General features: G+C 41.5%; 1 pseudogene; it reads left to right on the top strand.

The window, feature by feature from the left end:
- Positions 1 to 552: 552 nt before the first annotated feature.
- LOC137235325 (putative nuclease HARBI1) lies at positions 553 to 2,065 on the top strand (annotated as a pseudogene).
- Positions 2,066 to 25,244: the final 23,179 nt, after the last annotated feature.

Here is a 25,244-nt window from a genome sequence, read left to right as displayed (position 1 = left end):
CAAATGTTGGTTATCACACATTTGTATGCACAGCTGATATTATCTACATCCTCTTTGTAGTTCATTACATTATTTATCTGCTGTTGGATTCGAAGCCTTTCCAACGTTAATCTTTTCTTTATTTTGCGTTCCACATCTATTATTCGTGTATTGTCGAAATCAGCTGAGTGATCGAATTTGTTGATGTGCTGCGCCAAGGCTAACGTCATCTTTCTATTTTTTGCCTCTGCTTTATGTTCGCCTATTCTCACTCCCAAAGCTCGCTTCGTTGTTCCTATATATATTTTGTCGCAGGGTTCGCCTTTTTTGCCATTACATTTAATTTCACAAATAACGTTGTGTTGTTGTTCCTTTTTTGTTCTGTCTTTAGTTTTTGTAAATATTGTATTAAGTGTTGGATGTGGTGGATGAGCAAAAGCTATAATGTTGTTGGGTATGTATGTGCCTAACGTTTTCATGTCTGTTAGTCCTGGGGGCCTACTCTGTATTGCGATGCGAAAGGCAGTGCGATGCGAAAATAAATTGCGATGCGAAAGGTAATTGGAACTCTGTAGCGCTATCGCATTGCTAACAGTGTCGCTTTTTTATTTTTCGCTAATTTTTTGCTTGAGTATGCATCACTGACCAAAGTCAAAGAAAGAGAACAAAACAAACAAGGCGATTACAATTTCGGCTAAAGATTAATTTTTGTTGAACAAATTAAAAAATGGATTCTGTAGCATTATGGGACGATTTAAATGAAGAAAGAATTGATAGGAGGATTATAAGGGACATCTCCAACATTATGAGTCTCAGCGATCAAAGGTAATTTAAACGTTACAAAATTACTCATACATATGTATACTATTGCTTTATGTTCTATTCATTAATTTTGTAGAGAATTTTCGGCTTAATAAGGAAGCATTTTTGTATGTGCTAAATAGCATTAAAAGTGAGTTGAAAACCCCACGGAGAGCATTGCAGTTCCTGAAATAATAAAAGTTTCTACAACGTTGAAGTTTCTTGGTCAGGGTGCATACCAACACTTGATTGGCCAAGACCGTCACGCGGGATTAGCACAGCAAACCGTTTCGAGTTGTATTTTGGAAGTTTGCAGTGCAATTGAAACGATATTGTGTCCAAAGCATATTACTTTTTCAATGAGCAATCGCGAAAAACAAGATGCCAACCGTAGGTTTTATGCTAAATGCGGAATTCCGGGTGTGATTGGAGCTGTAGACGGAATGCACATTCAAATGATAAGGCCATCAAAAGACGAACATCTATTTTTTAACCGAAAGCTTAAGCACAGCATAAATGCAATGATCGTAAGTGTATTTCGATTAAATAAGATTACTTTTATTGTGCCTACATGTTTTATTCTATTTTAGATATGTGATCACAAAATGCAAATAAGAGCGGTCAATGGTAAATTTGGAGGTGTATCGCATGATTCGCACATATGGAACTTGTCCGCTGAGCGCGAATATTTAAGGACTGCCTATGAAAATGGAGATACTGGCCAACGAATTCTCGGTAAGCTTTTTAATATATCGATTTAATGTAATGGTAGCATACACGCATTAACATAGTTACTTATGTAATATATAACATAATATATATACATATAATAAATGGTAATGAATGTTATTCAGCTAAAAATACCTTTATGTTTTTGTTATCTGCAGGTGACTCAGGATATCCGTTGGAACCATGGCTTCTTACCCCATACAGGAATTTTGCGGAGGATTCTAACGAGAATTTTTTCAATCAAAAACATTCAAAGGGAAGGTCTCCCATTGAGAGAGTTTTTGGTGTTTTGAAAGGTCGATTTCGCTGCCTTTTGGCCTCAAGAGAATTGCATTATGCTCCAGCAAAAGTGGTGCAAATACTAAATGTTTGTTGTGCCCTGCACAATATTTGTATAATGTTCAAAGTTGAAAATCTTCCCAGTTCAGAAATTGAACCGGAAGAAGTGAACGTAATATATGCAGAAAACGTGGAAAATCATAGAATGGGAAATATTGCTAGTTGTATCAGAGACCAAATAAAAAATGACATGATTTCCAATAGAAATGCTTTATAAAAAAGTGGTTTAAATTTAACGTTATTTATTTATGTATTTTTACGGCTGCTAAGGCCTACAACTTAAACTACTAAATATAATTCAGTATTATTTAAATTCAAGTTTTCAGTCTTTTATTTAAGTAAGGGTTACAAATTGTGTATATATATAAAAACTAATACTATTTATGTATTTTTACGGCTGCTAAGGCCTACAACTTAAACTAATAAATATAATTCAGTATTATTTAAATTCACGATTTCAGTCTTTTATTTAAGTAAGGGTTACAAAGTGTGTATATATATAAAAATTAATACTAATTGTATCTAAATAACATACATACTGAAAAGTGCACTAAACTATACTTCGGTAATGCACTGTGTATGTGCAGGTACATACGTAAATAAATAGAAAATAAAAAGGAAATTTTATTACAAAAACTAAGTCACTTGTAGTACATAAATTATGTGTCTACATATCTTTAAAAAAAAATTTTGTGTATCTGTTACTACTTTCTGGATATTGCTTTGTTGGTCTGTAACTCCACATCCAACATTTGTTTTTTAATTTCTAATTTGTTTAATTTGATTCTTAAATTTTCACGGTCCATTCTTTGTTTATGGACAAATTGTTCTTTGGCGAACTTTAACTTTTTATTTTTTATTTTTAATGTAATTCTCATCGTTCTGGCAATGTTTTTCAAATTGTCATTAATCTCATTTAGCACTTTTACTGAGTTGCTTTGGTATTAAATTTGGTTGTCTACTTGCCTTTCCAATAGACTCTGCTTCTTGCGTGGAGTAAGTACCGATCGGATGCAGCAAGGTTCCTGTTGTTGTTGTAGCAAGAAAGGTTGCTCGTTCTCCTCTTCACTCATTTCAACCGAATCGCTGTCGTTATTAAAAGCAGGTTCCAAAATTTCACTTGGTACTTCCGTCATAGCCTGCCGCGCACCAAACTCCCGCGTGCCAGCTATCCCGTCGACTGCTTGGTCCATCGACAGCAAATCGCTAGCTTGCTGTTCCAATGGCGTGAGTGCGGAGTAAACAGATGGGCCGCCCCCCGTACCAGCAATATTGGTTTTATTGCGACGCATTTTGGCCTTCAAATGGACTTTGTAGTCAGCCCAAACCTATAAATTTTATCAATCCCATTATAGAATTAAAAGTACACATATATCACCCAACCTACTTTTTTCCAGCCGGTGATATCACGCATCGGTGGTCCAGCTGCATTTAGTTGGCGAGTTACTTTTTTCCACAAATTATTGGCCGTTGTTTTCGCGTTGGGTGTTTTAAGTAACCCTTTGGCCAAATCTGGGTGTATTGCCATGAAGTCCACTAGGAGTTCGAATTGTTGCTTTTGTGTTTGTTTTGTTTTTCGAGTTGTCCTATATATTTTCAAAAGAATGTACAATGAATATAAAGATATCAATTTATAAAATCATCAATTAATACTTACATATTTGTACAATGCGAATGCCTATTACTTGTAGCAAGAAAAATGCGAAAATGAATGCTGTTTGACATTCGCTTTCGCAATACAGAGTGCCGGCAATGCGAAAAGGGAGAAAAATTGCGAATGGGCAAAATGTGAATGCGAAAGTCAAAATATGCATGCGAGTGTCAAGATACAGAGTACCGATTTTGCGATTTCGCATATTTTTGCTTTCGCATCGCAGTACAGAGTAGGCCCCCTGGTACATATGCTATGCCGGTAAATATTTTCTTTTCGTTATCTGCTTTTGTGTTCTGATTTGAATGTTTGTTATTGTTCATTTTTGTTGTGATCCGTTTTTGTATTGGGGTGCTCGGAAATCCGTTTTTGTATAAAAAGTTCTTGATTTTAACATTGTTTTCTTTTCTGAACTCCTGGTCGCTGATATTATAAATTTTTTCAATCAGCTTCAACGCAGTGTTTCTTTTTTGAGTCCAGGGATGATTCGAGTTAAAATTAATCATCCTGAACGAGGCTACAGATTTGGCATACCAGTTTGTTTTTATGCCATTGTTGAATCTGTGGAGTTGAATATCCAAAAACGCCAACTTTTTATTTTCTTCTTCTTCACAAGTAAATTTGATTTTTGTATGTTGGTTATTGAAGGTTTTCAATATCATTTCTACGTCCGTTTTCTTAATTATAGCAAATGTGTCGTCTACATATTTCTTTATGTAGTTTATATAGATTCCCTTTGATCTTAATTCAGCTATACTATTGTCTAGTATTTTGTCTAAGACAATGTCCGCTACAGTCGGGGATAGAGGATTCCCCATTGGCATTCCAAATATTTGTTGGTATATTATTTCGTCGCTAACAAAGTATTTGTTATCTCTCAAACAAAATTTTAGGACCGATAAGAATTGCTTCCTCGTAAGAGTTGTTTGGTTCTCTAGAGTTGGCCACTGTTGCATAATTGTTCGGATTGCTAAGTGGATTGGGATGTTCGTAAAAAGCGAAACGACGTCAAAGGATACCAGTATTTCGTCGTCTTCGATTCTAGTTTCTTTTAAATCTTCTTTCAGTTGTAACGAGTTCTTGATATTATAATTTTCCGAGACAATATTCTTTAATATTTTTCCAATGAATTTAGCTAGTTTGTAGCATGGGACGTTAACTGACGATGAAATGGGTCTTAGTGGAATGTTTTCCTTGTGAATTTTTGTTAGTCCGTATAATTTAGGTGCACTAGCTTAATGGCATGTCAATAATTATCTAGTTTTCGCGTCAATGTTCTTTTGCTTATATATTTCATTTATGAGGGCGTTGTTTTTCCTTAACAACTGTTGCGTCGGGTCAATTCTCATCGTTCTATATGTTTGCTTGTCACTTAGAAGGTCCTTTATCTTATTTTTATATTTCGTCTTGTACATAATCACAGTTTTGTTACCTTTATCTGCACTAGTTATTATTATAGAGTCCTTGTGTTTATTTATAAATTTGGCCGTTTCATCGCAAGCCTTCAAAATAATTTTTTCTTCTGGTGCACATTTCATTTTGTTTTTGTAGTTGCTTATTCTATTCGCAATCCTGCATCGTACCGTATTTTTATGACCTTAATCTTCGATCCTTTGGACTCCTTGTTCGATGTCGGCAAACATATGTATGGGTGAAAAAGATTTCTTTGAGACTGGTAGTGCAAATTTATTTCCCAGGGACAACAACCAGCGACATTCTTTCGGTACATCAATTTCGGTTTTGTTAACCAACCAATCCTCATTAGGCCTTAAACCAAATTTCTCAAAGTTTTTTTGTATATGTGTTTGTATTTTTGTATTTATGTTTTTGTCGGTAAAAAATACAATAATAAAAAAGGTAATTGAGTCGTTGAAACTGGCGAACATGGGTTGGTCGCCCCGTGTTGTGGTGGTGATGTGGTTGTAGTGTGATGAGCAGCGCGCTCTCCCTATCAGCGATCTCTGTGTTAGTCACTCCCTCAGTCCGCTTGTTGGCTAGTGGTGACAACTGACACTTGCGTGGCGACTTGAGTGATAGGATAGGGTGATAGTGGTGCTATGTGACTGGATGTGGTGATACCCTTGTGATGTTGTGTGCTGTGATGTGATATTTGCGCTGTTGATGTGAGGTGATATGGTGACGTTGTGTCGTGTTGCCGTTGTGCGTCCTTGCTCAGTTTGTTGTAATGATTGGTGGTAAGTGTTTGCGGATCCACCGCTGGATGCTTGCGGCTACTTATATGTATTTGTGCTTACCGTATTTGTTGGTGCACTGTTGGTATTTGGTAATATTGTTTGTTTGTTAATGAGGTGTAGCATATAAACGTATTGTTCGTTTTGTTGAGATGGTTGGTATGCGATGTGGCTTGTTGGTGTTATAGTATTACCGAGATTCTTAGTATTCTGTTACTGTGTGACATCCAGTATACTGTATGTTTGTGAAAGGTGATGTTGCCGGGGTTGGTGAATGTTGCGTGGTTTTGTGGTATGGTTGCTTGTGTAAAGCTGGTTCTAGCGCGATGTTACCAGTGTTTCTTACCAATGTGGTATAATGGATTTTGTTATGAATCGCGTGTTACGTGATTGTGTGCTGCTGGTGTTGGGTTGCAGTGGAGTTTGTGGTTGTAGGTATCGGAAGCCTCGCACCGGTGAGGATATGTGGAATTTGCCGTAATGTTTGTGGTTGTATGTCTTGGGTGCTTCGCACCGGTGAGTGTACGTGGTTGTTGTTGTTGTTGTTGTAGCGATTAGTTACTCCCCGAAGGCATTGGGGAGTGTTATCGATGTGATGGTCCTTTGTCGGATACAGATCCGATACGCTCCGGTACACAGCACCATTAAGGTGCTGGCCCGACCATCTCGGGAACGATTTATATGGCCACATTAAACCTTCAGGCCATCCCTCCCTCCCCACCCCCAAGTTCCATGAGGAGCTTGGGGTCGCCAGAGCCTCGTCTGTTAGTGAAACGGGATTCGCCGCTCGAAGGTGAGGTTGACAATTGGGTTGGAGAAGCTATATATTGCGCTACACAACCCCTTGAATCGTGTACGTGGTGTTTGCTGTGGGTTCTTGTGTCTTGGGTCGCGTTTATTTGTATGGCTATTTGGTTGGCTCGCCTAGCCGGCGGTGGTTATTTCTCCCGGATTCAGATACGGCTGCTGGTGGAGAAAAAGTATAGGGGAATTTTAATATAGGACATTTGAATGGTCAAACGGGGATTGAGTGTACAAGTAATGTTTGGGGTTTGGCTAACTTAGGGTGGTTGTATGGGACTTACCGGTGGTTGTGATGATGTATAGGTGGTGATCCGGGGATTGAGTACCATTTGGTTCCGGAACTTCAACAAAAAATGTTATACCACCGTTTCCTCTTTTCGGAAGCGGTAAATTCACTTTCAACCTTTTAGGTACACTATTAACTTCCACTTTCAATCGCGATTAAAGGCGTCCGTTCGACTTTAAGACTTTTACTTTTTGCCAGTGAAAAACGGCATTTCCCTTCTTTTATAGACCCTTGTATTCCTGTTGCTACTCCCGTTTTCCTATCTACATTTTTTTTTGCAGTAAAATCCCCTTTCTTAAAAGTCGCTCAAAAATCCTGCTAGGCTTCAATCATGTTGGCTACAACACTTTGTTTTGTATTCACCCACATACACACATAATATGCAGTTGGTTTGCAAACAACTGGCATTGCTACTTGCAGAGACAGTGGTGTGCATACATGTAGGCGCACAGGGGCGTAGATTGTTAAAAGGCTTTCGTTACAGGCTCGCATCCGCCGATGATGCCTGCTTCATGGAGCGTGTGCGTAAAAAAATTTTAACGCAGCCGCTAATCCCATATTTTTCTGGTCCAACGTGTGGTTTCGACCCACTCCCAATGCCGGGCTTCATTAATTTGTATCCCTTTTGATGCTGTGTCCTAGTTTGTCTTTGCCTTCCTTCCTTTTAGCACCGGAAAAATTTTGCTAAATTTTACCCATATACACACATAGGTAGCTACTCAACTATCAAAATCACTGGTTGTTAAAACTACTTGTCTAGAGTATCACAGGTTGATAGTCTAAAACTAAGGTATCACAGGTAAAACATCTTTGTCTATATCACAGGTTCGTGTTTTCAAATTACATCGCCAATCGTCAAAAAAATATAAAGAAAGTAAAAAAGTTGAACCAGAAGTGTATAATTTGTAGAGTCAATAAATAAATGGACAAATAAATTAGTAACATGGCCAAGTTGATTGCTTAGTTAGTTGGTGTAACTGGTCAAGTGGTTTTTACCTACTATAGTTAATAATATAACAAAGATTTCTAGGACAGAAAACAAGTATGAACTACATTTAACATATATTACAAGGACTACACATAACACTCATTTTACGCTCGGACGTAAACTGCTTTTCATTATCAGAATGCCCATACTCAGGAGCTCCGAAGACGTGGAATGCATATGTTTCTAAATACTTCACTACTTCGGCAGAGGTGGTTTTTCGCATCGGCTTCAAGAAAACAAATTTTGACAAATGGTCTAGACATACAAAAATATAAACGTTACCCACACATGAACGTGGGTAGGACCCATGAAAGCGACGAACAAACGCTGAAACGGACGTTCGGTGAAGTGCTGCTTTCCCATGGTTGGCTTGTGGAAAACATTTTGCGTTTTGTTGCCTTTGCAGATTTCGCATGATTTCACATATGTATTTACATCTGCAACCATACCCGGCCAATAATATCTATTGCGGATACGTGACAGGGTCTTACGGATTCCACCATGACCAGCTGAAGGCGACGCGTGTGATAACTCCACTAAATTCCTCCGCAGCTCTACCGGAACCCAGAATTTCCAGGCATAGTCTTCCTGTAGTTCGTCTCCCCGGTTAAACTGTGTTCGTATGTACACATATCCGTCTGAAACACAGAGTTCTTGTAATCTGTCTTTATTTTCTGTTATAGTCCTTTGAATCTCAACATATTCAGCCGACTTGAAAGCTTCTGAGTTGATTTCAATGTCCAGTCTTCTGTCCAGGGTGTCGATTTCATCCATGTCCATTCGCGACAGGGCGTCAGGCACTACGTTTTGGGTCCCTTTACGGTGTTCTATCTTAAAATCATATGCCTGTAACTTAAGGCCCCATCTCGCTAGTCGGCCTGACAGGTCCTTTTGGCTCATGAGCCACTTCAAGCTAGCCTGATCTGTTATCACCGCAAATGGTACACCCTCCACGTAGACCCTGAACCTCTTTATGCTTATAACAGCAGCGTAATATTCTAGTTCAGTGATGCTGTAGTTACGTTGCGCCTTATTCAGTTTTGCGGACACATACGCTATTGGTCGTTCGTTCTTGTCGTCGTCCAGTTGCAGTACTCCACCCACCCCGTCAGTCGATACATCGCACTGTATGTAAAAATGTCTGTTGAAGTCCGGATGTGTCAGTACCGGTGCGATATGAGGCTCTGTTTTAACCTATTAAACGTTTTCGTAGCCTCGTCCGTCATTATAAATTTTTTTATATTTTCTTTCGTAAGTCTGTCGTGTAGCGGTGCAGAAATCGTCGCGTAGTCTTGTATAAACCGTCGGTACCATCCCGTCATCCCTAGGAACCATCTGAGCTGCTTTGGGGTTCGTGGTCCGGGAAAGTCCCTCATCGCCGCTATTTTGCTGTCATCCGTCCGGATGAATCCATCCCCGATCACGTATCCGAGATAGCGCACCTTCTTGAAACAGAACTTACTCTTTTCAACGTTGATCGTCAATTTCGCATCTCGAAGACATTTAGCTGCAACAGATAACAAATATAAATGGAACGAAAAATCATCAGAACAAACAAGTAGGTCATATAAATAAACAAAAACGGATTCACGAAGGGAACCGGGTATCACCTTGTCCATTAGACGGCACATGCGCTGTGCAGCGTTGCACAGCCCGAAGGGCATTACCGTAAAATGGTACAAGGGTCTAACAGGTACCGTGAAAGCCGTCTTTTCTCTTGACCTTTTCTCTAATGGGATCTGCCAAAACGCGTCTTTTAAGTCGATAGCAGATATATAGCGAGTGTTTTGTAGGCGGCTCAAGATACCATCAATATGAGGGAGTGGGTAAGCATCTTTTGTGGTGCGCTGATTAACTTTGCGAGCGTCGAGGCACAGTCTGTTCTTGGTGCCTTTTATAACTAATGACACCGGCGAGTTCCAGCAGCTGTTGCTTTCCTCTATGACTCCCATCTCTCGCCCCAAGGGCGCTTCCCAAGGCAGTCGGTTCTATGTACCGGAGCGACTCGGGATTTTTCCCGACCAAGGACTGTCATTTCAGTGTGACCCAATTTAATTTGTTTCGTCCCTCCCACAAATTACCATCCTACCAGCAGCTCCTTGCAGCAGGACTGCTACATATTCTCTTACTCCGGGAAGGTATCGAACCCAATCCGGGTCCGTCTCCTGACCCCGGTCTTGAGAAATGGTTTTGCTGCATTTGCCAGAAAAGAATCTTTTTAGGACGGTCATACTCTGTTCAGTGTGTCTCGTGCAAGGGATGGTTGCATCGGACAGGTTGTTCTGGGCTTGATCCCAAAACCCGACGTCCACGTAACTTTTATAAATCTTTTGTGGCTCCTTGCTACTCACGCCCAAGGGCGTCCCGTAGTCTACGCCTAAGCGCCCCCCACTACCTTCCAGCAGCCTCGCTGCTCAGCAAGCCACAACAAGTACCCGCTGCTGCTCGCGCCCCACGGCGCCAACAACTCAAACAGCTGATACCACTCATAACTACTACCTTCGTAGTAGAGCTGGTAGCAATGCTGAGCATCAGCCCCAGCCCCCGTCTTCTTCTCTTCCTTTCTTTTCTGGCAGCAATCGTGCAGGTCAGGGAAACAGACTCTTAGTCCCTACCTCCGTTTGCACCGTCTGCCAGCACAGAATATATAGGTTTGCGACATCCGCTCAATGCAGCTCCTGCCTTGGGTGGTGCCACTTTCCTAGATGTTCTTGTCTCCGCGACGGCAACCCCTCGACGGGTTTCATCGCGCCATGTTGCCAGGTCGCAAACCCAAATCATCGGGGTACCCCAATGCTTGCCCAAGGGCGCCCAGTCCCAAGGCCACAACAGCAATTGCGTCCTGGCCTTCCACAACCTAGGCGTAGTCACCCGTCACTTACCCCTAGAGTGGCGGCGTCACCCCTCATACACTTCAGAATTCTGCAGTTAAACTGTAATGGACTAACTTGGAAGATTACGGAGATAGTCGATTTCATGAAGCGGCACAACATCCGCATTGCTGCGATTCAAGAAACTAAACTCACAGCAAGATCTGCATTGCAGACCTGCTCTGGGTATAATGTCCACAGGAAGGACCGCGAGAGCAGAAATGGAGGCGGCCTCGCGTTTATTATACACCACTCTGTGCAATATCATATATTTGATCCTGGCATCGACCGCAGGGACAATGTCTTAGAACGTCAAGGCCTATCTGTCCGGTCAGGCGATGCAAATCTAGAAATCATCAACATCTACATCCCTCCTGTCACCTGTTGCCCCAGTGGATACCGCCCTAAAATCGAGGCCTTACTCACTGGCAACAATCGCATTATCTTAGGCGATTTCAATGCCCATCACGACCTATGGCATTCAAACTTGCGGGCGGACAGTAGGGGTGAGATGTTGGCGGATCAAATAGAAGAAACGACGTTCTGCACAATAAATGGAGACGCCCCCACACGTATGGCAGGAAGCTGTCATAGCTCGCCAGATATCTCAATCGTGAGCGCAGAACTCGTAAACTGCGTCAACTGGCAGCCGATGGTAACATTGGCATCCGACCACCTGCCCATACTTATTTCGTTCGAGCGTACCGCCGACTTCATCGTCACCGAAAAACGCACTTTCAAAAACTTCAAAAAAGGAAAGTGGGAAGAATATAAATCTGCAACAGACAGCAGCTTTGCTGCCCTCCCTATCCCGACTGATGCCCGCCAAGGGGAGCGTGCCTTCCGTAAGGTCATTGAATCCGCCTCGGCACATTTCATTCCCGCCGGGAGAATTCCCGAAATCCGGCCCACTTCCCGGCGGACGCCGCGAGCTTAGCGAGGGAACGCGACCTTATAAGACAGCTTGATCCAGGCGACCCCAAAATAAGGGATATAAACCAACGCATCAGAGTGCTTGTGGACGAACACAAGCGGGCGAAATGGGAAGAGCACCTAAGAGGTTGTAACCTCTCTACCGGTGTAGGTAAACTTTGGTCCACCGTAAAGTCCCTATCGAATCCGACTAAGCACAAAGACAACGTTTCCATCGCCTTTGGCGATAAGGTGCTGTCGGATGCGAAAAAATGCGCGAGCGCTTTCTGCCGACAATATATAATGCATCCTACGGTCGACAAAGATAGACGGAGAGCCAATAGACACGCACATAAACACAAATTCAGCGCGTCACCAATCACCATCACCGCTAGAGAGGTTGAGGACGCCATTGGTCGCGCTAAACCATCCAAAGCAGTGGGCCCAGACGGCATAGCCATGCCGATGCTTAAAAACCTAGGGAAAGAGGGTTTCAAATATTTAGCGCATGTCTTCAACCTGTCTCTCTCCACCTTTGCCATACCCGAGAAATGGAAAATGGCCAAGGTGGTCCCGCTACTAAAGCTTGGGAAACCAGCTAACGTAGGTGAGTCATATCGTCCGATATCTCTCCTATCGCCAGTGGCAAAGACGCTTGAAGCCATTTTGCTCGCTTATTTCCAAGCACATTTGCAGCTAGCCCCTCATCAGCATGGCTTCAGAAAACTCCATAGCACTACCTCCGCGCTGAATGTCATTAGCACCCAGATAAATTGCGGTTTGAATCAATACCCCCACCATAGAACAGTACTCGTAGCGCTAGACCTATCAAAAGCCTTTGATACGGTCAACCATGGCTCATTACTGCAAGACCTGAAAGGGTCTACCCTTCCCCCATGTCTTAAAAGGTGGACCGCAAATTATCTGGGTGGTCGGCAGGCATCGGTGCAATTCAGAAACGAAACATCAAAACCAAGGAGAATTAAACAAGGGGTGCCACAGGGTGGTGTCCTATCCCCACTTTTGTTTAATTTCTACATATCTAAGCTACCTTCACTACCGGAAGGAGTCACAATCGTTTCCTACGCCGATGACTGCACAATAATGGCCACAGGCCCAGGCCCAGAGATCGATGAGCTATGCAATAAAATAAACGGCTATCTCCCTGATCTCTCCAGTTTTTTCGCCTCGCGAAACCTGGCATTGTCACCGACTAAATCTTCCGCGACCTTATTTACAACATGGACGCCCCAAATGTCGACCATATTGAACATCCACGTCGATGGCACTACGCTACCGACTGTCCTACACCCCAAAATCTTGGGTGTGACGTTTGATCAGGATCTACATTTCGTTGCGCACGCAACCGCAATTGTTCCGAGAATTCAGAGCCGTAATAAAATCCTCAAATCCCTTTCTGGCAGTACCTGGGGAAAAGATAAAGAAACGCTCATGACCACACACAAAGCAATTAGCCAGCCGATTACGTGCTACGCGTCACCCATATGGTCGCCAAGCCTAAAAACTACCCACTGGAAGAAACTACAGGCCTGCCAAAATACTGCTCTCAGAATCGCCACGGGCTGTCTTCTTATGTCCCCAGAAGACCATCTGCATAATGAGACGAGAATACTCCCCATCAGGGAGAGAAATGAGATGCTGACCAAACAGTTTCTGTTGAATACCCAGAAACCTGGGCATCCCAACAGACATCTGATTGACGAACCAGCACCGCCTAGGGGCCTAAGGAGTCATCTCCGTAAGCATTTTGAGGAAATACGGCACCTAAGAACCCAGCCGTATGAAGCGAAAAAACACAAGCAGGTCCTTGGTGAACTCCATAGACAGGCGTCGGACCTTTATGTCGGGAATTGCCCGGTGAATCCAGTACTTGAAGAAAAATATCCAGAACTCGCGGAAGAGGAACGCATACTCCCCAGGGAAACGCGTGTCACTCTTGCTCAACTTCGTTCTGGATACTGTAACAGGTTAAACTCTTACCTATCCAGAATCAACCCCGACATACAAAATTTATGCCCCGCTTGCAATGTGTCCCCACATGACACCAACCATCTCTTTAATTGTAATGTGGAACCAACGCCTCTAACACCCCTTTCCTTATGGTCCACCCCTGTTGAAACGGCAAGTTTCCTTGGACTCCCATTAGAGGATATTGATAACAATTTGTGATCGGTCGCGACTATTAGGTGGGGCGAGCATTGCTACAACAACAACAACTCCCATCTCTAGCATGCGATCATGTTCGTGGTATATTAACTTTTGTATGGCTGACGAGATGGGGTAATGGCGTTGTTTTACGGGTAGGTTTTCATCTGTTACTTCAATTATGTGCTCCTCGATGTTCGTTTTCCGTAAACCAAGAACAGCGAAAGACGGAAACTGTGCCTTTACACTCTCAAGCGCTTTGTTTTCTTCCAGGCTTAACACGTGTTGCACGGCTTCAAAACTCAGGTCCCCCTCAACGAGCTCCGATACCACAGCCTTACTAGACATTGCACCTCGTCCCCTACTAATAATATTAAGGTCAAAGGCCCGCCAAAAGTCAACCCCTAAGTAGACCTCCTGCTGTAGGCCAGGGACAATCAAGAACTCCAGATTCCGAGTCATACCATCCCACAGAACTGGCAATGTTATAACACCTTTGACTGGTGTTTTACCCCCATTCGCAGTTCTGATGTTTTGATCTCTTGCTGGCAATATTAAGTGCTCTTTTCCATTTAAAAATTTCTCGGCGTTTTTGCCTAAGCAACAATCTCCTGCACCTGAGTCTAGTAGCACTGACACCTCACAACCCCCTATCTCGGTTATAGCAAAGAATTTATTGTTCCCTTTCAATTGCTATTATTTTGTTTTTTATTCTCCTAAAATTCTAAGATCGCGGGTTCGAATCGAGCTCAAGGCCTAACAATAATTATTTTATCATTATTATTGTTATGATAAATTTTTCCTTAATTGAAAAAATTATTAAATTAGAATAGAAGAAAGAAAAAATGTAGACAACTGCCAAAGCTCGTTGTATAGATCCATTTGGTGAACTGCTAAATTCCTTCGTCGGCAACGTTTAGGCGCCGCTGCTATAACCATTCAGCCATCACAGCGGGTTTTTGTTTGTCTTCATTATTCCTACTTCTATTCTGGTTCTTGCCAATTGATATTCACAACACTACGACATCTGTTCCAGAATGAATGTGAAAATTGCACTTGTTTGATGGCAATGCTGCCATAGTGTCATATTTTATAGACACGTTTTCCCCGTGCTCTTTCTTCTATTCTAATTTAATAATTTTTTCAATTAAGAAAAAGTTTATCATAACAATAATAATGATAAAATAATTATTGTTGGGCATTGAGCTCGATTCGAACCCGCGATCTTACAAATCAGTAGGCCGATATAACAACAAAAATTGTTAATAAATCCCAGAGCACGGGGAAAAAGTGTCAATAAAATATGACACTATGGCCGCATTGCCATCAAACAATTCCAATTTTCACATTCATTCTGCAACAGATGTCGCAGTGTTGCGAATATCAATTGGCAAGAACCAGACTAGAAGTAAGAATAATGAAGTCAAACAAAAAACCGCTGTGATGGCTGAATGGTTATAGCAGCGGGGCCTAAACGTTGCCGATGAAGGAATTTAGCAATTCCCGAAATTGATCTATACAACGAGCTTTGGCAGTTGTCTACATTTTTTCTTTCTTCTATACTAATTTAATAATTTTTTCAATTAAGAAAAAAATTATCATAACAATAATAATGATAAAATAATTATTGTTAGGCCTTGAGCTCGATTCGAAGCCGCGATCTTACAAATCAGTAGGCCGATATAACAACAAAAATTGCTACTAAAATTATTTTTCTTTTCTCTCATTCTCCTTATCTTATCAAAATTCCTATTACTCTTCTTTCTATTTTTACGCTTCGCTAACTCCACACAAAATATACGCCTACGGGCTTCTTCGTACTTTAACCTTCTAACATGAAGTCTTTCTCTTTTCTCTGCTGGTTGATTTTCTTTGCTCTGCTCACTTTGTTCTCCTACGATTTCCTCCATCTTCATGATCCTAACAGGTACCTTTTGATCTAGTTTATTTCTTTCTTTTCCGGGTGGTCCTTTCTCTGGACAGAGTGCCCGGGCACATCCGCCAGACCCCGGTTTCCCGCCTCAGGTTTGAACACACAGAAGGACGAGTCACTATCACATGCAAAACATTTCGTAAGATGGAAGGAGGACTTACATTTACTGTCCTTTGCTGCTTCAGCCGGGTTCGTAACATAATAGTCTACCGGCATTCCACAAGCAAAGCACAACATGAAGTGGAATGGAGACGGACAATAGGATTGGTTTGGAACACTACCAATATTGGACGAATAACGTACATTTGGATTATAGGATGGTGGATTGGGTTTTGATATGTCACGGGAGGAGGCGGGACCAGGCTTCATACTGTTCGATCTTGGACTAACCCTATTGTAGGCTGTAATTTCCACTTCCCCATCTGCCCCTGCATTCCACATCCTGTCATTTACCTCCAGCTCACTAGCTCCTTTGAAACGGGCCCTATTCTCCCTCACGAGCTTTTCGGCGCGCTTGCACTCATGCCTTAGATCCGCCAGGGTCGTTAACTTTGTGGCAAAAGTTACATTTGCCAAAAACGGCTTAAGATTGCCTTTAATTATCTTCACTAAATCGTGCTCTGGAATACTAGCTCTTAAGCGGAAAGTGAGACCATGGATGTCGGCACAGAATTCTTCGAAACTCTCTGTCGGGAGTTGTTTCCGCTATATGATCTCGCGCATTACCTCATAGTCTGAGTCCGCCGATTTGAATTGGGCCAAAAGTTCCGATTTAAGGCGGAGTAGTCGAAGTGCGGATTATACGCATTGTCTTCCAAGACCTGCCAGTACCATTTGAGTGCCGAGCCTGACACTAAACAGTGAAAATCTGCCAGAATCTGCTCGTGACTCAGCTGGTACTGCAGTCTCATCCTCTCTACCCTAAACACGAAACTCTCGACCGTCATTCCCTTCGGTGAACCATCAAACTTAAAGTTCCACCTATGCAGGTCGGTCATCTTTCTGCCATAGTTGTACCTGGCCCTGTCCTCGCGTTATTGTGTGTTGCTGCTAGTTTCCCTATTTTCCCTATCGTAACTTCGCCCTGGTGTTGAAGTAGATGCTGGTTGGTGTGGCGCTGCTGGAGCGGGCAACGATGTCTCTACGTTGGTCATTCTGTTACTAAGACGCGACACATCGGCCCTCATCTTCCGAAACTCGTCCATTGCTTCCAACACGATTTGGTTTTGTTGCGATATTGTTTCCATTATGGCATTCAATTTCTCCATACGATTAGCTGTCGGTCACTGTCTTCTTTCTTGCTCAGCATTTCCAGGTGGGTTACGCGGCAATGCTCCTCCGTATGCTCCCTCAGTCCCCAAATCCTCTGTTGGGTCAGACATATCTAGGGGCCTTAGTTCTATAGGTGGTCGCCTTTTCGAGATATCGCCATAAAGGTGGACCAGGGGTGACTCCAGAATGTGTTTTTACGATATGGGTATCAAATTAAAGGTATTAATGAGACTTTTAAAAGGGAGTGGTGGTAGTTGTATATGTGAAGGCGTTTTCCAGATATCGACCAAAATGTGGACCAGGGTGACCCAGAACATCATATGTTGGATACCGCTAATTTATTTATATATATGATACCACGAACAGTATTCCTGCCAAGAATTCAAGGGTTTTTTATTTCGCCCTGCAGAACTTTTTCATTTCATTCTACTTAATATGGTAGGTGTCACACACATTTTACAAAGTATTTTTCTAAAGTTATATTTTGCGTCAATAAACCAATCCAAAAATCATGTTTCATCCCTTTTTTTGTATTTGGTATAGAATTATGGCATTTTTTCGTTTTTGGTAATTTTCGATATCGAAAAAGTGGGCGTGGTCATAGTCGGATTTCGGCCATTTTTTATACCAATAGAAAGTGAGTTCAGATAAGTATGTGAACTGAGTTTAGTAAAGATATATCGATTTTTGCTCAAGTTATCGTGTTAGAGGCCGAGCGGAAGGACAGACGGTCGACTGTGTATAAAAGCTGCGCGTGGCTTCATCCGATTGCGCGCTATTTCATAGAAATAAGTTACTGTCCCAGAATCTAAGCCCCTACCAAATTTCACAAGGATTGGTAAATTTTTGTTCGACATATGGCATTAAAAGTATCCTAGACAAATTAAGTAAAAAAGGGCGGAGCCACGCCCATTTTGAAATTTTCTTTTATTTTTGCATTTTGTTGCACCATATCATTAATGGAGTTGAATGTTGACATAATTTACTTACATACTGTAAAGATATTAAATTTTTTGTTAAAATTTGACTTAAAAAAAATTGTTTTTTAAAAGTGGGCGTGGTCGTTCTCCGATTTTGCTAATTTTTATTAAGCATACATATAGGAATAGGAGTAACGTTCCTGCCAAATTTCGTCATGATATCTTCAACGACTGCCAAATTTCCGCTTGCAAAACTTTTAAATTACCTTCTTTTAAAAATGGGCGGTGCCACGCCCATTGTCCAAAATTTTACTAATTTTCTATTCAGCGTCATCAGTTCAACTCACCTACCAAGCTTCATCGCTTTATCCGTCTTTGGTAATGAATTATCGCACTTTTTCGGTTTTTCGATATTTTCGATATCGAAAAAGTGGGCGTGGTTATAGTCCGATATTCTTCATTTTAAATAGCGATCTGAGATGAGTGCTCGGGAACCTACATACCAAATTTCATCAAGATACCTCAAAATTTACTCAAGTTATCGTGTTAACGGACATACGGACCGACGGACGGACATGGCTCAATCAAATTTTTTTTCTATTCCTTTATACCTGTACAACCAACCGTTATCCAATCAAAGTTAATATACTGAGTATAAACAAGTAAGGAAGGTTAAGTTCGGATGTAACCGAACATTACATACTCAGTTCAGAGCTATGGTGACAACATAAGGGAAAATAACCACGTAGGAAAATGAACCGGGGGTAATCCTGGAACGTGTTTTTATGACATGTGTATCAAATGAAAGGTACTAAAGAGTATTTTATGAGGGAGTGGGCCATGGTTTATAGGTGGACGCCATTTAGGGATATCGCCATAAAGGTGGACCAGGGTTGCCTCTAGAATGTGTTTGTACGATATGGGTATCAAATTAAAGGTATTAATGAGGGTTTTAAAAGGGAGTGGTGGTAGTTGTTAAGGTGGTCGCCTTTTCGAGATATCGGCATAAAGGTGGACCAGGGGTGACTCTAGAATGCGTTTGTACAATATGGTTTTCAAACGAAAGGTGTTAACGAGTATTTTAAAAGGGCGAGGGTCTTAGTTCTATAGGTGGACGCCTTTTCGAGATATCGCCATAAAGGTGGACCAGCGGTGACTCTAGGATGTGTGTTTACGATATGGGTAGCAAATTAAAGGTATTAATGAGTGTTTTAAAAGGGAGTGGTGGTAGTTGTATAGGTGGTCGCCTTTTCGAGATATCGGCATAAAGGTTGACCAGGGGTGACCCTAGAATGCGTTTGTACAATATGGGTATCAAACGACGGGTGTTAATGAGTATTTTAAAAGGGCGTGGGGCTTAGTTCTATAGGTGGACGCCTTTTCATTCAATTTCTCCATACGATCAGCTGTCGGTCACTGTCTTCTTTCTTGCTCAGCATTTCCAGGTGGGTTACGCGGCAATGCTCCTCCGTATGCTCCCTCAGTCCCCAAATCCTCTGTTGGGTCAGACATATCTAGCATAGACAACTTGCCGAAAAAGCTTAGCGAATTATCGGCGTTGTCTACCACGACAGTGTTCGTTACAGCAAATTCTTTTCTTCCCTGTCCCCTAGGCTCCAAGTTACCAAAAATCCTAGCAGAACAACGGTTGAAGAAATCAGTCGGCAGGAAGTCTACTGGTATATCTATACCTGTGCCTATCTGCGTGAATATAGATCCAACTACCTGGTTTTCGAGTGCTCTCATGATGCTACGAGTGACTGGACCCTCTCTATTGCAACTAAGAATCTCTAGTGCTGGCCTTGGTACTTCTTCTTGGTTTTTCTCCTTCTCCATGTACCACGCGGTGCGGTATAGAAGAACGCAGTTAAGAAAAAATAAATAAAAAAACTACGAAAACTAAAAATTCAATTACAACCTTTTGTTTTTACACGAACCGCTGCCAACAAAAAGTATGAAATGAAATTAAGAAAAAAAAATGTTACAACCGAAACGACTGATTTCAGAAATTATCTCCAAAAATTCCAAAAAAAAAACAAGTAAGGAAGGTTTAGTTCGGGTGTAACCGAACATTACATACTCAGTTGAGAGCTATGGTGACAACATAAGGGAAAATAACCATGTATGAAAATGAACCGAGGGTAATCCTGGAATGTGTTTGTATGAGGTGGACGCCATTTAGGGATATCGCCATAAAGGTGGATCAGGGTTGACTCTAGAATTTGTTTGTACGATATGGGTATGAAATGAAAGGCGTTAATGAGTATTTTAAAAGGGAATGATTCTTAGTTCCATAGGTGGACGCCGTTTCGAGATATGGCCATAAAGGTGGACCAGGGGTGACCCTAGAATTTGTTTGTACGACATGGGTATCAAATGAAAGGGGTTAATGAACATTTTAAGAGGGAGTGGGCCTTAGTTCTATAGGTGGACGCCTTTTCGAGATACTGCCATAAAGGTGGACCAGGGGTGACTCTAGAATGCGTTTGTAAAATATGGGTATCAAACGAAAGGTGTTAATGAGTATTTTAAAAGGGCGTGGGTCTTAGTTCTATAGGTGGACGCCTTTTCGAGATATCGCCATAAAGGTGGACCAGGGGTGACTTTAGAATGTGTTTGTACGATATGGGTATCAAATTAAAGGTATTAATGAGGGTTTTAAAAGGGAGTGGTGGTAGTTGTATAGGTGGTCGCCTTTTCGAGATATCGGCATAAAGGTGGACCAGGGGTGACTCCAGAATGCGTTTGTATAATATGGGTATCAAACGAAAGGTGTTAATGAGTATTTTAAAAGGGCGTGGGTCTTAGTTCTATAGGTGGACGCCTTTTCGAGATATCGCCATTAAGGTGGACCAGGGGTGACTCTAGAATGTGTTTGTACGATATGGGTATCAAATTAAAGGTATTAATGAGGGTTTTAAAAGGGAGTGGTGGTAGTTGTATAGGTGGTCGCCTTTTCGAGATATCGGCATAAAGGTCGACCAGGGGTGACTCCAGAATGCGTTTGTATAATATGGGTATCAAACGAAAGGTGTTAATGAGTGTTTTAAAAGGGCGTGGGTCTTAGTTCTATAGGTGGACGCCTTTTCGAGATATCGCCATAAAGGTGGACCAGGGGTGACTTTAGAATGTGTTTGTACGATATGGGTATCAAATTAAAGGTATTAATGACGGTTTTAAAAGGGAGTGGTGGTAGTTGTATAGGTGGTCGCCTTTTCGAGATATCGGCATAAAGGTGGACCAGGGGTGACTCTACAATGCGTTTGTACAATATGGGTATCAAACGAAAGGTGTTAATGAGTATTTTAAAAGGGCGTGGGGCTTAGTTCTATAGGTGGACGCCTTTTCGAGATATCGCCATAAAGGTGGACCAGGGGTGACTCTAGAATGTGTTTGTACGATATGGGTATCAAATTAAAGGTATTAATGAGGGTTTTAAAAGGGAGTGGGCCTTAGTTCTATAGGTGGACGCCTTTTCGAGATATCGCCATAAAGGTGGACCAGAGGTGACTCTAGAATGTGTTTGTACGATATCGGTATCAAATTAAAGGTATTAATGAGGGTTTTAAAAGGGAGTGGTGGTAGTTTTATAGGTGGTCGCCTTTTCGAGATATCGCCATAAAGGTGGACCAGGGAAGACTCTAGAATTTGTTTGTACGATATGGGTATCAAATGAAAGGTGTTAATGAGTATTTTAAAAGGGAGTGATCCTTAGTTCCATAGGTGGACGCGGTTTCGAGATATCGCCATAAAGGTGGACCAGGGGTGACTCTAAACTTTGTTTGTACGATATGGGTATCAAATGAAAGGTGTTAATGAGTCTTTTTAAAAGGGAGTGAGCCTTAGTTCTATAGGTGGTCGCCTTTTCGAGATATCGCCATAAAGGTGGACCAGGGGTGACCCTAGAATCTGTTTGTACTATATGGGTATCAAATGAAAGGGGTTAATGAGCGTTTTAAAAGGGAGTGGGCATTAGTTCTATAGGTGGACGCCTTTTCGAAATATCGCCATAAAGGTGGACCAGGGGTGACTCTAAAATGCGTTTGTACAAAATGGGTATCAAACGAAAGGCGTTAATGGGTGGGCCTTAGTTCTATAGGTGGACGCCTTTTCGAGATATCGTCATAAAGGTGGCCCATGGGTGACTCCAGAATGTGTTTTACGATATGGGTATCAAATTAAAGGTATTAATGAGGGTTTTAAAAGGGAGTGGTGGTAGTTGTATAGGTGAAGGCGTTTTCCAGATATCGACCAAAATGTGGACCAGGGTGACCCAGAACATCATATGTTGGATACCGCTAATTTATTTATATATATAATACCACGAACAGTATTCCTGCCAAGAATTCAAGGGTTTTTTATTTCGCCCTGCAGAACTTTTTCATTTCATTCTACTTAATATGGTAGGTGTCACACACATTTTACAAAGTTTTTTTCTAAAGTTATATTTTGCGTCAATAAACCAATCCAAAAATCATGTTTCATCCCTTTTTTTGTATTTGGTATAGAATTATGGCATTTTTTCGTTTTTGGTAATTTTCGATATCGAAAAAGTGGGCGTGGTCATAGTCGGATTTCGGCCATTTTTTATACCAATACAAAGTGAGTTCAGATAAGTATGTGAACTGAGTTTAGTAAAGATATATCGATTTTTGCTCAAGTTATCGTGTTAGAGGCCGAGCGGAAGGACAGACGGTCGACTGTGTATAAAAGCTGCGCGTGGCTTCATCCGATTGCGCGCTTTTTCATAGAAATAAGTTACTGTCCCAGAATCTAAGCCCCTACCAAATTTCACAAGGATTGGTAAATTTTTGTTCGACATATGGCAATAAAAGTATCCTAGACAAATTAAGTGAAAAAGGGCGGAGCCACGCTCATTTTGAAATTTTCTTTTATTTTTGCATTTTGTTGCACCATATCATTAATGGAGTTGAATGTTGGCATAATTTACTTACATACTGTAAAGATATTAAATTTTTTGTTAAAATTTGACTTAAAAAAAATTGTTTTTTAAAAGTGGGCGTGGTCGTTCTCCGATTTTGCTAATTTTTATTAAGCATACATATAGGAATAGGAGTAACGTTCCTGCCAAATTTTGTCATGATATCTTCAACGACTGCCAAATTTCCGCTTGCAAAACTTTTAAATTACCTTCTTTTAAAAGTGGGCGGTGCCACGCCCATTGTCCAAAATTTTACTAATTTTCTATTCAGCGTCATCAGTTCAACTCACCTACCAAGCTTCATCGCTTTATCCGTCTTTGGTAATGAATTATCGCACTTTTTCGGTTTTTCGATATTTTCGATATCGAAAAAGTGGGCGTGGTTATAGTCCGATATTCTTCATTTTAAATAGCGATCTAAGATGAGTGCTCGGGAACCTACATACCAAATTTCATCAAGATACCTCAAAATTTACTCAAGTTATCGTGTTAACGGACATACGGACCGACGGACGGACATGGCTCAATCAAATTTTTTTTCTATTCCTTTATACCTGTACAACCAACCGTTATCCAATCAAAGTTAATATACTCTGTGAGCTCTGCTCAACTGAGTATAAACAAGTAAGGAAGGTTAAGTTCGGATGTAACCGAACATTACATACTCAGTTCAGAGCTACATAAGGGAAAATAACCACGTAGGGAAATGAAGCGGGGGTAATCCTGGAACGTGTTTTTATGACATGTGTATCAAATGAAAGGTACTAAAGAGTATTTTATGAGGGAGTGGGCCATGGTTTATAGGTGGACGCCATTTAGGGATATCGCCATAAAGGTGGACCAGGGTTGCCTCTAGAATGTGTTTGTACGATATGGGTATCAAATTAAAGGTATTAATGAGGGTTTTAAAAGGGAGTGGTGGTAGTTGTATAGGTGGTCGCCTGGACGCCTTTTCGAGATATCGGCATAAAGGTGGAACAGGAGTGACTCTAGAATGCGTTTGTACAATATGGGTATCAAACGAAAGGTGTTAATGAGTATTTCAAAAGGGCGTAGGGTTTTGTTCTATAGGTGGATGCATTTTCGAGATATCTTCATTAAGGTGGACCAGGGGTGACTTTAGAATGCGTTTGTACAATATGGGTATCAAACGAAAGGTGTTAATGAGTATCTTAAAAGGGCGTGGGTCTTAGTTCTATAGGTGGACGCCTTTTCGAGATATCGCCATAAAAGTGGACCAGCGGTGACTCTAGGATGTGTGTTTACGATATGGGTATCAAATTAAAGGTATTAATGAGTGTTTTAAAAGGGAGTGGTGGTAGTTGTATAGGTGGTCGCCTTTTCGAGATATCGGCATAAAGGTGGACCAGGGGTGACTCTAGAATGCGTTAGTACAATATGGGTATCAAATTAAAGGTATTAATGAGGGTTTTAAATGGGGGTGGTGGTAGTTGTATAGGTGGTCGCCTTTTCGAGATTTCGGCATAAAGGTGGACCAGGGGTGACTCTAAAATGCGTTTATACATTATGGGTATCAAACGAAAGGTGTTAATGAATATTTTGAAAGGGAGTGGGCCTTACTTCTATAGGTGGACGCCTTTTCGAGATATCGCCATAAAGGTGGACCAGGGGTGACTCTAGAATGTGTTTGTACGATATGGGTATCCAATTAAATGTATTAATGAGGGTTTTAAAAGGGAGTCGTGGTAGTTGTATAGATGATCGCCTTTTCGAGATATCGCCATAAAGGTGGACCAAGGGTGACCCTGGAATTTGTTTGTACAATATGGGTATCAAAAGAAAGGTATTAATGAGTATTTTAAAAGGGAGTGATGCTTAGTTCCACAGGTGGACGCCGTTTCGAGATATCGCCATAAAGGTGGACCAGGGGTGACCCTAGAATTTGTTTGTACAATATGGGTATCAAAAGAAAGGTGTTAATGAGTATTTTAAAAGGGAGTGATGCTTAGTTCCACAGGTGGACGCCGTTTCGAGATATCGCCATAAAGGTGGACTAGGTGTGACCCTAGAATTTGTTTGTACGATATGGGTATCAAATTAAAGGTATTAAGGAGGGTTTTAAAAGGGAGTGGTGGTAGTTGTTTAGGTGGTCGCCTTTTCGAGATATCGGCATAAAGGTGGACCAGGGGTGACTCTAGAATGCGATTGTACGATATGGGTATCAAATTAAAGGTATTAAGGAGGGTTTTAAAAGGGAGTGGTGGTAGTTGTATAGGTGGTCGCCTTTTCGAGATATCGGCATAAAGGTGGACCAGGGGTGACTCTAGAATGCGTTTGTACGATATGGGTATCAAATGAAAGGTGTTAATGAGTATTTTAAAACGGAGTAATCCTTAGTTCCATAGGTGGACGCAGTTTCGAGATATCGCCATAAAGGTGGACCAAGGGTGACCCTAGAATTTGTTTGTAAAATATGGGTATCAAAAGAAAGGTATTAAT

The sequence above is a fragment of the Eurosta solidaginis genome, chromosome X (assembly GCF_040869045.1).
Source record: "Eurosta solidaginis isolate ZX-2024a chromosome X, ASM4086904v1, whole genome shotgun sequence".
NCBI classification, from domain to species: Eukaryota; Metazoa; Arthropoda; class Insecta; order Diptera; family Tephritidae; genus Eurosta; species Eurosta solidaginis.
Note: the sequence above shows the minus strand (reverse complement) of the source record. Positions and strands in the feature narration are given on the sequence as shown.